Source organism: Triturus cristatus, chromosome 2_2 (genome assembly GCF_964204655.1).
Source record: "Triturus cristatus chromosome 2_2, aTriCri1.1, whole genome shotgun sequence".
Lineage (NCBI taxonomy): Eukaryota > Metazoa > Chordata > Amphibia > Caudata > Salamandridae > Triturus > Triturus cristatus.
The window spans coordinates 1,083,533,686-1,083,548,854 of NC_140582.1; the positions used below are offsets into that span (position 1 = coordinate 1,083,533,686).

General features: G+C 40.8%; 1 long non-coding RNA gene across 1 annotated transcript in view; it reads left to right on the forward strand.

Moving 5' to 3' along the window:
• LOC146863177 (uncharacterized) overlaps positions 1-15,169 on the forward strand; it is a 192,025-nt gene that overhangs the window by 118,363 nt on the left and 58,493 nt on the right. Inside the window, exon 2 of the long non-coding RNA XR_014978566.1 lies at positions 2,796-2,930. This is a non-coding gene — a long non-coding RNA (uncharacterized LOC146863177). The remainder of the gene's footprint in view (positions 1-2,795; positions 2,931-15,169) is intronic.

Genomic DNA, 15,169 nt, shown 5'->3' on the forward strand with positions numbered 1-15,169 from the left:
TTCAACTAAATATAACATTACTTTAACCTTTCCCTTTTTCAGTAATAAATAGATAGATTGATTGATAGATAGATAGATAGATAGATAGATAGATAGATAGATAGATAGATAGATAGATAGATAGATAGATAGATAGATAGATAGATAGATAGATAGATAGATAGATAGATAGATATAGTTAGGACCACTTTTCCATCGGAAAAGCATTTTTATTTTCCATATAAATTTGGAGCCATTTGATGAATCTTCATGAAACTTTCCAAAACACAAACTTCTCCCACCTCAGCTCCTTCCTGTAAAGTTTCGGGGTGATCTGTCAAGTGGGGGCCGAGAACAACGGGGAGGTCCCAAAACATGTTTTCCCAATTATTTTTATATGAACTTTAGACACAGCTACAGCCTTAACCACAAAACGGATTTACACGAAATTTGCAAGAAAGCGAGATCTAGGTCCAGAAACAGTGTTGTTTGTGATTTGGTGTAAATCCGTTGAGTAATTGTGAGCAATTAATGATCAAAAACTTTGCATATATCACACAGTGGAGGATCCATGGACCCAACAGATCTCAAGATGAGATCTGATTGGCTGCCACCACATCAACAACGATGTGGCGGCAGCCATCATAGAACTTGGGACTCAGTCTCGAGTCCTAAGAAAAACATAAAAAAGACATAAGGAGGCGGGGTAGGTATCCCTGACCCCTAGGCATGGTGGTGGATTCCCAAAAGATTTTTAAAACATTTAGCCGCAAATTTGCAATGGATCCACAAACCTGCAGTTAAATTAAAAAAGAAAGATTCGGGCTCCCATCCGATAAAAAAAAGAAAAATACCCCAGTGGGTGGGCCAGGGCCCAGGAGGGAGGTGGATAAATAATTTAGGGGGAGGGGAGTGAATGGCAGCCCTCCCCAAGCCTCCAAGAGGCTACAGAGACCTCATCCCATCGGTCTCATATTTTAATGCTGGGGAGGGGGACCGTGTTGACCCCCTTCCCGAGCATTAAAAGGTCCTGGGGTCCCTATCCCCCGGGCATGTGTCCTTTGAAATGTGAGGTGGCTGTGACCCCCAGCCCCCTCACTGAGCCTCCCAAGGCCTGGGGACCCTATCCCCCAGGGCCAGCTCAATTACTCTGTCCATGGGAGCCCACTCCTGGGACAGAGTAGTTTTCTACGAGCAGGGAAACACATGTTTCTGAACAGCTAAACAAAATGCTCCTGCCGGGCAGTATCAATTTTAAATCTTAAGCTGTGTGGCCCCCCTCCACTTTTATTTTGCATTTGCCCCGGGAGATGGGACTGATAAGGCTCGGGAGAAGGGCTGCATGTCCCCTCTTCCTATTAATGTAATTCAAATCTGGGGATGGGGTCCCCTTTTTTTTATTGCTTTTTGCCTTTGGAGATGGGGTCCCCAGGGCTCCTTTAGGCTTGGGTAGGGGGGCAGCAGGCCATGCGCAGCGTGGGGGTTGGCTGTCTTTGTGGGGGCTCACCGGGCCAACCCCTCACCAAGCACAGCCAAAGTCTGTGCACAGCGTGGGGTTGGCTGCCTGCAAAGGGTTGGATGCAAGGCCTGACTGCATGCCAGGCCCCATGCATGGACGTCATTTGGAGGAAGTCAGGAGTCGCAGTTGAGACCTCTAGCTTGCTCCCTGCTACTCCTTACGCTAACTTTGTGACCCCTGGCCTCAGAGGAGGCAGATCTTTGCCCGCTCTGAGGCCAGGGGCCGCAAAGAAAGTGCCAGGAGTAGCAGGAAGCAAGTTAGAGGTCTCAGCTGCGACTCCTTACTAGCTCCAAATGACGTTCATGGCCCACACCCTAACGCGCACAGCCAAAGGCCTTGCATTGCAAGGGCTAGCTATACGTATGGTAACAAAACATCACTTTATTAAAAAAACTCTAGAAATTCACTGTAAAAAACAACAGTTAAAGTAATGTTATAGTTAGGTGAGAATTTCAGTGACAACGTAATGTTTTAAACATACAAAATCGCTCAAATTCACCAGGTATAGTTAGTTCTGGTATCTATAACTTGTGCCCTAAGGTAACTATAACTCACACCCTCGCCATGCACTGCTAATTACCCCACATATTACATCACTCATTACATCTTCTATGACATCATTGATGATATCACTGCAACATTTGCAATGGAATTATGTTTAAGAAAACCGTGCATAGCAGGGGCGTGAGTTATCGTTACCTTAGGGCACGAGTTACAGTTACCAGAGCTAACTATAACTGGTGAATTTCAGTGGTATCGCCCCGAGTGCAGAGACTCCCCCACGAGTGCAAGGCCTCCGCCATGATTGTGGAGGCCTTTTGCGACTCAGGTCCAGAGTGTACTTTTCAGATGTAAAATGGTTCGTTATGCATTACAAAGCGGGCAGAAGGATACACTCAATATCTATCCGTGGGGAGGGTGAGGATAAAGTATCCTCTTGGCTGATCCTACTGTGATTGACAATGTTTCCTGCGAATAGCTGAAGGTTCCTGACTAAAGAAGCCAATGGCTGAGTCAACGTCCTGTAGAGGTTGTTTAGAGTACAATAAGTTCACTGTGAACAAGGTCAGGGTTATGGCTTCTTGGTTATTGGGTAAGATTATTGGTTTCTTCCTAAATGGGTTCTTTTTTCACATAAAGCTTCAACAAGCCACAGGACTGTGTTCTTTAAGAATCTCGAACGCATGCTGATGTGGCAGTAAATTATACATTCGATAGCAAATTGTGAAACATGCCTGTCCTTTCCAGCTGATTATTTTCAGAAAAGCAATTTGTCTTCTCCTTTCCTTCTCCTAAGGTCTGCCAGCTCCTCCATGAACCCTCTTCGTTGTTGGTAATGGCACCAAACAATGGGCCCAGTGATACCATTTGTGGCAAAGAGATGAAAATAAACTTGTGGCCCTCTGGCTTTAAATAGCCTACGTGAAGTGAGGTCAGTGTATTTTGGCTCCTGCCCCTCCGAATCCTGTTATTTGTGAGGTATGAAAGCTGCAGTTCCTTCTCCAGGAACATTTGTCTTGGCTAAGTTCAGCTAGCGGGCTCTCATGAAACAGCTGAGTACATTTTTGGGGGGGAAACCTGAAAAATGCTTACTGAAAAGCACGTGCTTAGCAAAGAGTTGCAACCCATTCACCCTGGCTGCGTTTTCCTAGGAAAAGATTAAATCTGAACAGTTTTTATTTCATAAATATCTCAGAACATGAACACAACTAAATTATAGCCATACGACATTGACAACACAATGCATGATGCCTTTAAAATATACGTTTCATTCGGAATAACTGCATCTAAAACTCTAACTGCACATTTTTTCCCCACACTTAAAGTAACTGTAGGATTCAATTCCTTTTTTTTTTTTTTTTTAAAGCAATCTTAAAAGGACCACACTAAACGTAACACAATAGAGCGAGAATAAGGCAAAACAACCCCTACAAACTTTGTCAAAAGCATCAGGTTTGGCTTTTAAGTGAAAGTGCTTTTTCACTAACTGGTGAGTTTGAATCCATAGTTGCGTGGATGGAGAGTTCAAAAAACATCTCAATGGATGCAAGAATGCATGGTTGAATGAGAGATTTAGAACGTGGATTTACTGACGAGTGTGTGAATGGATAAAAATGTTAGTCAAAAATGGATGCATCAATATATTGATGAAAAAATGAGAGCATGGGTGGAATATTAGGTACGTTGATTAGTTGATTAGTGAGCATATGTACTTTGTTATAAGCATTTGCACAGATCACATTCTGTTATAATGTTTCAAATGTCCACCTCACACCTTGACTTGCTTGCAGCTTGTATTTCTTGCAGATTGATGTAGAAAATCTGCTCAGAATTGCAACAAGCACCCGCATTGAGCTGGCTGTGGCCACCACCACACCAAGGCTAGCCGTAATATGCCAGGAATGGCAACTATTATGCGAGGAACAGCATTAGATAGAAGTGGGTACTAATCGGTTTAACCAATCTATAATATTCCACAGGGGCAAATGATTGCGTACACAACATTTTTGGTTGTACAATTCGAAAAACTGTTATGTTTGGTACAAACATTGGTTCATGGTACGAACACCCACATTATGCTACAAGGTAACACCATTATATTATATCTAACCTAGGGGTGGGCTCCAGCACTGCATTGAGGTTCATTTTATGTTTTAATGACTGCCTTTGTTAAATGGCTATCTGTCACAGTGATGTCTGGTACCTCAAAGATTTGTTTAGAAAACCCTCACACACCAACCTAGTCGGTGTCATGCTTCATCATCGGGTCCCAGCTGAGTAGCCAAATGCTATTCAGCTGTGCTGCGACACCTGTTTACAGGGGAGCGGGTTTGAGGTGTCAGTGAGTGTGATGAAGTGAGTGCTAATTAAAATTACCTCTGAGTTTCTACCTACTAATATTTATTTCAGGCAACTCAGGGTATATTAAAAACATGAGAGTGGATAATGCGTTAAGGCTACTGTTTGTATCTTAATGTTATCCTTTGATGGTTGACATGTTTCAGCCTTTATGAAAAACATCAAGGCTTTCTTCAGGACCTCTCAAAAATAAAGTGTAGGGTGAATATGGTGAAAAAAGTGAGTGGTAAAAATAGACCACGTGTTAATGCATCTTTAGTACTCACGCTAAGGAGTACTGTTTATGCTGGAAGGACTAACCGTATTATGGGTCCTCAAAAGGCTAGTACACTAATTTGTTAACTGGCTCACATATCTGGTCCTGGGAGGGGGGAGCCATATAAGTCTCATATTGATCTATGGTCTCGCCCGCCTAGTAACCTATTTCGGTGTCCTCAGGATGATCCTGTGACATCACTGTGACAGATAGCCATTTAACAAAGGCCGTCTTAATTGGTTTAAAACATAGTTCAGGGACAGAGACGGTCATTTCCAAGTCCTAGCTCTCCCTTCTTGTTGATCTGATGTTTTAATGACCATCATTGTTCCAGGCCCAGCATTATGCCAGAAGTGGGTACCCTCATGACATGTTCACAATGGGCCATAAGATCCAAAATTATACCTGGGTCAACCTCTGCTAGCAATGCATCAAAAGAAATGAGAACTCTGATGGTAACATTGAGCAGGGAGACCACAAAAGGCCCACCCTAATCTGCTATCCAAGCTGCGGTTCATCGCCTCTCAAACTGAAGATCTAGGTGCTATAATTTAATAGGGACAAACATGTTGGAAAATGCGACCATTTGCTTTTGGTTTAAGACACACACATAGACACACACATAATGATGTATCTGAAGTCACTGAAACCATCAATGTGGGTCGCTATCATGCTCGTGAGGAGATTGGTTGCTACTTCACTGACTGTGTGGGCATATCCGTTTGTGTGCTTCTGTTTGCTGCAATTGCCGTGCACAGCATCCCCCCAACAGATAACAGCACTGATGAATGTATCCAAAAGGAAGCTGTTTGACCTGTCGGCCGTAGGTTGGTCTTCTACCAAACATTTTTCTTTCACCCTCCTATTTTGCTGATTTTTTTATGTTGGCTTTAGGACTTTGTGCACTTTACCATTGCTAACCAGGGCTAAAGTGCTTGTGCTCACTCCTTAAAATATTGTCAAATTGGCTTACACCTGATTAGCATATTTAATTTACTTATAAGTGCCTTGTAAAGTGGGATATTGTATACTGAAATGTAAATTAAATGCTACTAGTGGACCTGCAGCACTTACTGTGCCACCCAGTTCAGAACCCCCTTAAATCATGTCCCTGGCCTGCCATTGCAGCCTGTATGGAGTTTGAAACTGCCAATTCTACTTGGCAATATAACCCCCTTGCCAAACCTTAAACACCCATTTTATTGCATATAAGTCACCCCTAAGATAGGCCATAAGTAGCCAATAGGGCAGGCTGCATTGTAAATAACAAGTTGGACACATACTTTTAAGTTTTATATATCCTGGAAGTGAAAAACTCCTAAATGTGTTTGTCACTATCGTGGGGCCTTCCTCTCCCATAGGCTTACATTGGGTTGCCATATTAAATGCTAACCTTTGCTATGTAAGGAAGTAAGGATTTCATGCTTGGTGTCTGAGGAATTGTAAGTTAAAATCCTCTTTAATGGTAAAGTCGGATTTTAAGTTACAGTTTTGAAAATGCCACTTTTAGAAAGTTTAAGTACACACAAAGGCGTTGGGCCCTTTTAAACAGCTGGGTTAGGCCATCTTAATAGTATGTATTAACAATTACCCAAATTGCAATTATTCAATGTGCACTTTTGTTCCAGGTCAAGTAATTGAATTGTTCAACAAAAAGTATCCCACAGTCTTGTGAACGCTGTTCACAAGCTGCTACAACTAACCCTGGAAAGTTAGATATGGGAAGATCCTACATGAAGCAATTTAGTTGTTACCCACTAGAGAGTGAGGAAGGAAACACTCCCTTTTGTTTGTATTACCCTCACACACCCTAGTAGTGTCACGCTTCATCATCAGGTCACCCTGACACCTACAAGGCAGGGTGGGCTTGACCGTATTTCAGGGAGCTCTTGATGAAATATAGCCAGGGGGAGTTAAAGATGAAAAGTCCGCAAACAGATCCCAGTATCCCTTTATTCGTGGGAGAGTATGCACATCACTGAGGACTCCAGGATCTGAGGGGTAGCCCTTTAGTCAAACCATCATCAAGGGTCCTGCCCCGCGGTTATACCTATTGGGTCCAAGTCCTTGTGATGTACATACTCTCCCAAAGAGTGATGGAGTAAAGAAATTACTAAAGACAAAATAGTTGGTGTATTATTTTAAGGAGCAGATTTCTGCCCTTAAGATATAAAAGTAGAATAGGGACTCTCCTTTTCACTTTAACCAGGGAGGATAACCCTCGTTTGCCCTAATGAAAGTCCAGGACCTCTTGGGACAATCAAGGACTGAAACATGTTGGCGCTAGTGTCATAGGATCATAAAATTCCTATTGACCCCCCTTGTTTAGCATTTTAATATCTCTAACAGGTCCACGAATAAAGGGATACTGGGATCTGATTGTGGATTTTTAATCTTTAACTCCGCCTGGCTATATTTCATCAAGAGCCCCCTGGAATACGGTAAAGCCCACCCTGACTTGTAGGGGTCAGGGTGACCCAATGATGAAGCATGACACCACTAGGTTGTGTGAGGGTAATACAAACAAAAGGAAGTGTTTCCTTCCCCACTCTCTAGTGGGTAACAACTAAATTGCTTCATGTAGGATCTTCCCATATCTAACTTTCCAGGGTTAGTTGCAGGAACCTGTGAACAGTGTTCACAAGATGGTGGGATACTTTTTGTGGAACAGTATGTAACACGGGAGGACGTACTCCCACCTGTGATCACCTTACGGCACAGGGGAATGCCCATTCCCTGGTTGCCATAGTTACTTTGTCAAGTAATTGAATTACCTTGGCCCGTGTTTTTATTTTCAATTATTTTTTGATTATTATGCAAATATTTCATGTGCACTTTGACATACCTTTCAAATATAAGGTACATTATTACAACTCTATCTAGAAAAATCAAGTTAACGAAAATTCTAATACAAACAACATTTTTCAAAATTACTCAACTCAACATTTACATAAAACATATAGTGCATAAATCAAAAGTGGTCTCACTTAGAGTCAGTCTGATGTTTTGCATCATAATGAGGTGACAATTATTAGTGTTGTTTGGAAAATTAACCTCTTTTTCATATTGTTCCTTGGGGGTTATAGAGCACACTGTGTAGGTAGGCCTCCAAAGTCTTTCATACGATTGGCTACTATAGAGTATCATTTAAACTGTGAAACTCCCCAAGTATAGCCATTGACACATTTCAAACCTCTCATTGTTTTTGGGTTCTCCTCAGGACCCTGACAGGTTGATTCTGTGAAGCAATGAATGAAGTCTCTTTTAGCTAGATAGCTTTTTTCTATGCACTTCAAATCTCTTTGGACTGCTTTAATTCTCTTGTTACCACAGTCTTCCTTTAGTTCAACTTGTTTTATCATTAGGGGAGCACCTTCTGTTGCATATAGTTGCTTTTTTCTTTTCTTTTGGGGTGATTATGCTTTACAAAATTGATTTTGATACTCTTTTTCTGTAAAAGAAAAAAATAAGAGCTAATTATGTATATGTAAAATTAGATTGGTGGAGCTTGCACTTTTCTTGATTTTTATAGGATGCATTCTGCTTTCATAGTTTAATATTTGGTATTCTATGCAGTCTTTCATAGTTAAATATTCTGGTATTATATGCAGCTGATTATTGTTCATTGCAAGTAAACAATTTGATTGTTATGAAATGAATAGTATACTTTTCATCTTCATCAACTGATAGTATGTGTTCTAGCTTTATGAGCATACTGCTATTTTTTCGGGGACTTGTAGCATATTCTCTAAAGTAGAACAATTACGAAATAGAAAACAACAGTTAATAAGATGTAGAAACAGAGGCGACATCAAACATACAAAGCTGCAGCCTCAGCTGTCTGAGGATAGGAGAATGCTACTCTACATGACAGAAAGCAACTACAAGCCTAAAAAAAGTAAGTGCATATTTATTTAATTAACATTGAAAAATATAATTAGCATGACAACAAGGAATAAAACACCTAAATACAATATATACAACAATATCATTTTAACATGTGCCTTATATTTCATTCACATGAAGAGACAATTTTCAAACAACATACAGACAAACCAAACAAACATGCAAACGTTGAAAATGTACTGTTTCAACACTCAAGAAGACAAGCAAACTATATGTGGAAAGTATTTTTTATAATGTAATGCTACAATTTTTCGCATTGTCTGTTCAGGTGATATATTCCTATGCCAGCTTCCCTTTCAATGCTGCCAGCATGCAACATTGGATCTTTTGCATGCTCCGGTTTCTCTATGCCAAGCGATATTTGGTTACGGGTTAGCTAGTTGTGCATCTCTTTAACAATTCTTTAGCGGAGGCTTCGTCTGTTGAAGAAATTTTATAAAAATATCACGCGCTTGATATTTGGTCAGCATGTTATGGTGGGTCCCTGTTTGTAAGACGTGCTATTGATGTGGTGTCATAACTTAGATATATTTGAATTTTAATTACCAACTTGCTTTCTTGATATCTCCTGTTATTTAAAGCTTACTTTAAAAAGTTGCAGTGGGGACTTTCGTGTCTCCAAATGCTACTGAGTCAAACTCCAGCTTGTCTGGCGGTTGATGATTCTGATTTCTAGCTTTGAACTTAAAGAGTGAAATGCCCAGTGGGCTCCCCGTTGCATGCTGGTTGTTGTAGTAACCATCGTGCTTGTAAACCTTAAAGTTATTAAGTCGCAAAATGCCATGTTTTAGGGAATTTTTGGTTTGTTATCTATATCAGTCTTCTTCAGACATGTTTTGAGGCATCTATTCATGCAATTAGCTTCACATTCTATGTCGACTTTTCTTCTTAAATTACAGTCAGTGTAATTCTGACATTTCATTGAGGCTAATAATGACAATATTTAATCTCAAAATCAAGTATGCTGCTTCTCGCATAAAGCTCGCTTTTGAGTCTCCTCCTCTCTGGTTTGATTCTATCAAACGTAATACTTAGTACTGTCCATTGGAAATCTTTCTCTGTGTGTCCCCTGTTGATGGAATGATTTACCAGGGGGGCTGTGACTGTTTTTGTTCTACTCCGTGACTTGTGTTGTACTATTCTCTGTTCTATTTCTTGATCGGTTTAACCAATCTATAATTTTCCACAGAGGCAAATGATTGCGTACACAACATTTTTGGTTCTACAATTCGAAAAACTGTTATGTTTTCATTGTATGCTGTCTTTTTGGAACACCGTACCTTTAATTGTTAGACTGCAAGCTATGTAATTGCTGCATTTGTGATGCCTTTCGAGGGGTTTCATATTCCATTGAGTTCTTAAGTTAATTTTTCTTACTTTCTGGGTGCTACAGGCTCTTGCTAGGTGTTTACCTATACTTGCATTCTTTTTCATTGCAAATAGTGGACACTCACACACACATTCAGAATTTTTTTAGCAGATGCCAATTGTTTCGAATGATTTTTAAAAACAATTATTCGTCTGTGGACAATATGTGGCTACACATACTAGATTTTCAAGGGGTTTCTTTTCTTTCATGACAAGAAGGCACTCCCTTGGTGTATACCAAGCTCTTTTTAATGAATGTTTCAAGAGTTTGTGTGGATAACCCTTTTTTAAGTTTCCCCTGGAGTATAGCTGCATTGGTGAAATAGTCTTCGTTTGCGGTGCAGTTACTTCTGATCCTCAAAAATTGCCCATAAAGCAGATTATCTCTTAAGTTCCCAGTGTGGAAACTTTTATAGTGCAAGGCATTGTTCTTGTCGGTTGGGTTTTGGTGTAGGGTTGTGACTAACTTCTCGTCTATGAACTTGACTTCCACATTTAGAAATGTCAAACTTGATTTTTTGCCATACTGAATTTAATGTCTGGTCTTCTGTTGTTGAGACATGTGTAGAAAGAAGACAGAGTTTCATTGTCCCCACTCCATAGACACCAAATGTCATCTATGTACCTGAGCCTTTTTATATAGATGGAATAAGTGTTGTTGTTGTAGAGGAATTTATCTTTAAATAATGCCATATACCACCATTTCCGGTATGAAAGAACAGCCCATGGCAGTACTCTTGGTCTGAATAAAATACTCGTCCCCAAATTTAAAAATGACTTTTCTTGACGGCTATAGCTGCAAACTTTAATAAATTGCGTTGGGACCCTATGGGGTCATGGCCTTGACTCCAGATAGAATTCCATGGCTTCTACTCCTTCATCATAGGCAATTTGTGTATACAATAAGAGAACATCAAATGTGGCCATCCATTGTGTACTTGGATTGAATTGTTGTCCTTCTACTTTATTGATAAAATCCATTGTATCTCTTAGATACGATGGTATAACATTAATAAATGGTTTTAAGAATGTATCTACATATTGAGAAATTGGTTCCAGGATTGAATCACATGCAGAAACAATCAGTCGTCCTGGAGGATGTTATTAATCTTTGTGAATTTTAGGTAAGAAATAAATCACAGGGAATCGTATATTCAATTTCTTCGAAAATTCCAATTCTTTGGGGCCAATGAAATCATTATCAAATCCCTCCTGTAAGATTTTTGAGATTTCATTTTGAATTGCCTTTGTTGGGACAGTATATAACCCCAAAGGGACAATATGAACAAGAGGTTCATTGTCCAAGCAAAACAAATTTTGTAACCTCATTATGATGCAAAATATCAGACTGGTTCTAAGGGAGACCACTTTTGAGTTATGCATCATATTTTTAATGTAAATGTTCAGTTAAGTCATTTTGAAGAATTTTGTTTGCATGAGAATTTTTGTTAACTTGATTTTTCTAGATAGAGTTGATATAATGTGCCTTATATTTGAATGTAGTCTGAAAAATATGCCAAAGTGCACATGAAATACTTGCATAATAATCCAAAAATAATTGAAAATAAATACACGGGCTAAAGTAATTCAATTACTTGACCTGGAACAAAAGTGCAAATTGAATAATTTCGATTTGGGTAATTGTTAATACATAATTTTAGAAAGTTGGCCTTTTCTTGTCCTAACTATTTGGTGCCAGCAGCCTGTTCCTGGGTAACATGACTGGGTGAAACTGTCAGAAACGGTCAGACTGAACCTGTTGGGTGTGGTTCTGCGAGCAAGAAGCGAGGCGAGGGGCGGCAGCGATACGGAGCAGTGGTACAGTAGTGGCCCAGGAGTAGCGTGTCACTGGTGTCGATGCTGGTGCCGGTGCGCTGGCACACTGGTGCGGGCTGCTACATGGTGGGGACTGCCGGACCAGATTTGAGCCAGAGCAGCGGCCATAGTGCCTCTTGCCGCTTCCTGTTTGACGTGTGTACTGCAAAGTCAGTGATCCGCCCCTCCCCCTCCTCTGTCCTTAACTGTGAGCACTGGTTCTTGGCCACCGATAAGCAGAAAAAATAAAAAGAAGAGAACAATCAAGGGGGGGGGGGGGTCATTAAAGGAAAAGAAAAAGAAGTAAGGATATCTGCCCTGGGAGGACTTGAAAGGCAGAAGCCAGCAAGTGGGCAGGCATTAGGCTTGCAGCCTCCTTGACGTAGGTACGGAGGCAAGGCCGTTGCAGCTTGCACCTTGTTGAGCGGCTGCAGGGCATCTATTGGACACACCCTCTTGGCAAGAGATATCTGGGAACCAGGGTGTGGCATGCAGTGGTTTTGAAGCCCGTGTAGAAGCCCTGTCGGATCTAAGCACAAGGTCTAAAACTGCTGTCTAATCCTCCCGGCCTCCCTTGGCCTCCCTCAGCTTGCATTCATCTGCCCATTTACCCATATAGCCCCCTAGATGAACGCTCGTGCCTCTCTATAGTTGCAGTAATTCAGGAGGGGAGGCAGTGCAGCTAGTGTTATCCAGGGTCTCTAAGCAAGGTGGAGGCAACAGGGATCTGTGAATCCTGAAGAAGGCTGTCAGCCTATCAGAGCATTTAATATTGGCTGAAGCATCATATATTGACACAGAGATGGTAGGATGATTGGTGCCTAGAGACGATCCTTATTTTACTGTGTCATTTTTAATCCTGTCAAAGAGAGCCCACAAATAAAATCGAACAGATTGGGTATACCTTCAGTCAATTGTATTTGATTCTGTAGAGTATCAATCCCTAATTTTTCATTTAGAGCTCAATATCTCTTCAAGCTAAACTGTCCACACAAATGTAAAATTAGGTGTTGGCAGCATGCCATGAAAGTGGGTGAGGATACTGCACATATAAAGGCAGGATCCCTTTAGAAGGTAATGACTTCATTCACTTCTTTAATCAACCTCAATGCAAGATACATGGTATTTGGTAGGCTTATTGAGAAAGCATTTCTCTTCCCTCCTGCTGGTGTAATCCTAACAAACATCTAGGCTACATCAGGGTACAGATGACAACTGACTTGCCTTCTAGTTCACTAATACCATTCGCTTCAGGGCGGGGTCAGGAATATCTCCAAGTTCAGGTGTAAAAATGATCACTTTTAGCAATTACTTCTCAATACAGTGATATAATTTGATATACTAAAGTGAAACACGTGTGCATGCTAAAGAAACACCCTGTTTTGAATTTTAAAGACCTTATTCCATACTTTTATTTGATGTTTGTTGCCTGATTTACATCCCAACTATTTTCAGGGCTCGGCTCATGCATGGGCTTTTAGGGCCATATGTATGAACACATTTTCCCATAGACACAGAATGAGTAAAACCCTTTGATACATCTGGCCCTTAGAGCTGAGTCAGATCTTTGACTCGACTCTAGCTTGGCTCTCCCTGTTAGCTCATGCACCTCTAGAGGATACATGTCATTCAATCAAAACACATTGAGAACAAAATGCTCCTGGGAAAGATAAAGACAAGAATAGAAAGGAAAGCCATTGAGTCAGGAGCAGTGAAGGGCGCTGAGAAGAAAGTCATGCAAACATGAGTAAGAGGTTTGCCCAAAGCCCACTCTTTGGGCCTCATCAAGTATGGTGGTCCACCAGGTGAGAGGAAAGATGACCTCCACTGACCTGATAAAAGATCTTCCACCATCCTTGGAGATGTCTATCAGGCAGGAGCAGATATCTGTTCCTTCCACTGAGCCACTGCCAGAGCAGCTCCACTGATGGAACTGAAGCCTTACTGAGTGGGAGCTATGTTTAAAGCACTTGCTATACAAATTAAATAAAAACAATTTAAACAACAATCTCCCATGTCCCTGACATGTTGGAAATTGTTTCCAAATTCATAGGGGTAATGTTTTGCTTTACTGTTCGCAACCACCAGCCTTTCCCTGGCGGTCATAAGTAGTAAACATTTGCATTGGAATAAACCCCTAAATATGGTTGATGTTTTGTTATACATTGAAAGATGACCCAATGGTGGATGGGCTGTTGGTCAAAGGTTTCCGCCAGCAGAAACACTGTCATTGGAATCATGGTGCTCAGCCAGCTCTACATAGGGGAGCCTCGAGTTTTGCATAATGGAACCTCTGCCACTTCATGATGGATGTCTCTCACCCATCAAACTCTAAATGGGGACCAATGGGAATTGTTCTCAATAGGTCCTCAACAACAGACGGCTAAAGCTGTGGGTGAGACCTACAAAACTGAAATAAATGGCAAGGTTTGCCCCTCTGCTGATTAAAGTGGGGCTTTATGCGTTAACTCTATTGACGTTACATGGGTCTTCTGTAGATATTTCTCTATCAGCACCTTTTGTTGTACCATTTATAAGTAGCATGGTGAAGCCTGGTTTCAGTTGTCAGTGGGTGAAGACATGTTTGAAGAGTGTTGGTCTTGGCCCTTTCTGCAGGGTCATCCCCAGACATATTGCCTTCACACCTCCATTTTCTTGCTGATCTCGTTTTTGCTGGCTCTAGGACTATGTGCACTTTACCACTGCTAAGCAGTGCTAAAATGCGTGTGCTCCCTCCTCTTAACATGGTCAAATTGGCTTATATCCAAATGCCACATTAAATTTACTTTTGAAAATATATTTTTAATACAAATAGTTCACCTCTGGGGTAGGCCCAGAGGGAATGTTGCAGTGTATTTAAAAAGTTGGACATGTGCTTTGAAGTTTTACTTGTCCTGCTAGTGAAAAACTCTTAAATTAATTTTTCATTTCTGCAAGACCTACCTCTCCCATAGGATAACATTGGGCCCGATTCACAGAACTAACTTAAGACAAAATCCTAAACTTACTACCATTTTGGTATTCACAGAAGGCACTTACTCATTTTGATATTCACAGAAGGCACTTACTCATTTCGGTATTCACAGAAGTTAGGAGTCCTAACTTTAGGACTCCTAAATGCCTTCTGTGAATACCGAAAGTCTTAAAGTTAGGATTTTTGTCAGTTTAGGAGTAGTAAAGTTAGAACTCCTAACTTTAGGACTCCTAAATGCCTTCTATGAATACCAAAAGTCTTAAAGTTAGGATTTTTCTCAGTTTAGGAGTAGTAAAGTTAGGAGTCCTAACTTTACTACTCCTAAACTGAGAAAAATCCTAATTTTAAGACTTTTGGTATTCATAGAAGGCATTTAGGAGTCCTAAAGTTAGGACTACTAACTTCTGTGAATACCGAAATGAGTAAGTGCCTTCTGTGAATACCAAAATGAGTAAGTGCCTTCTGTGAATACCAAAATGGTAGTAAGTTTAGG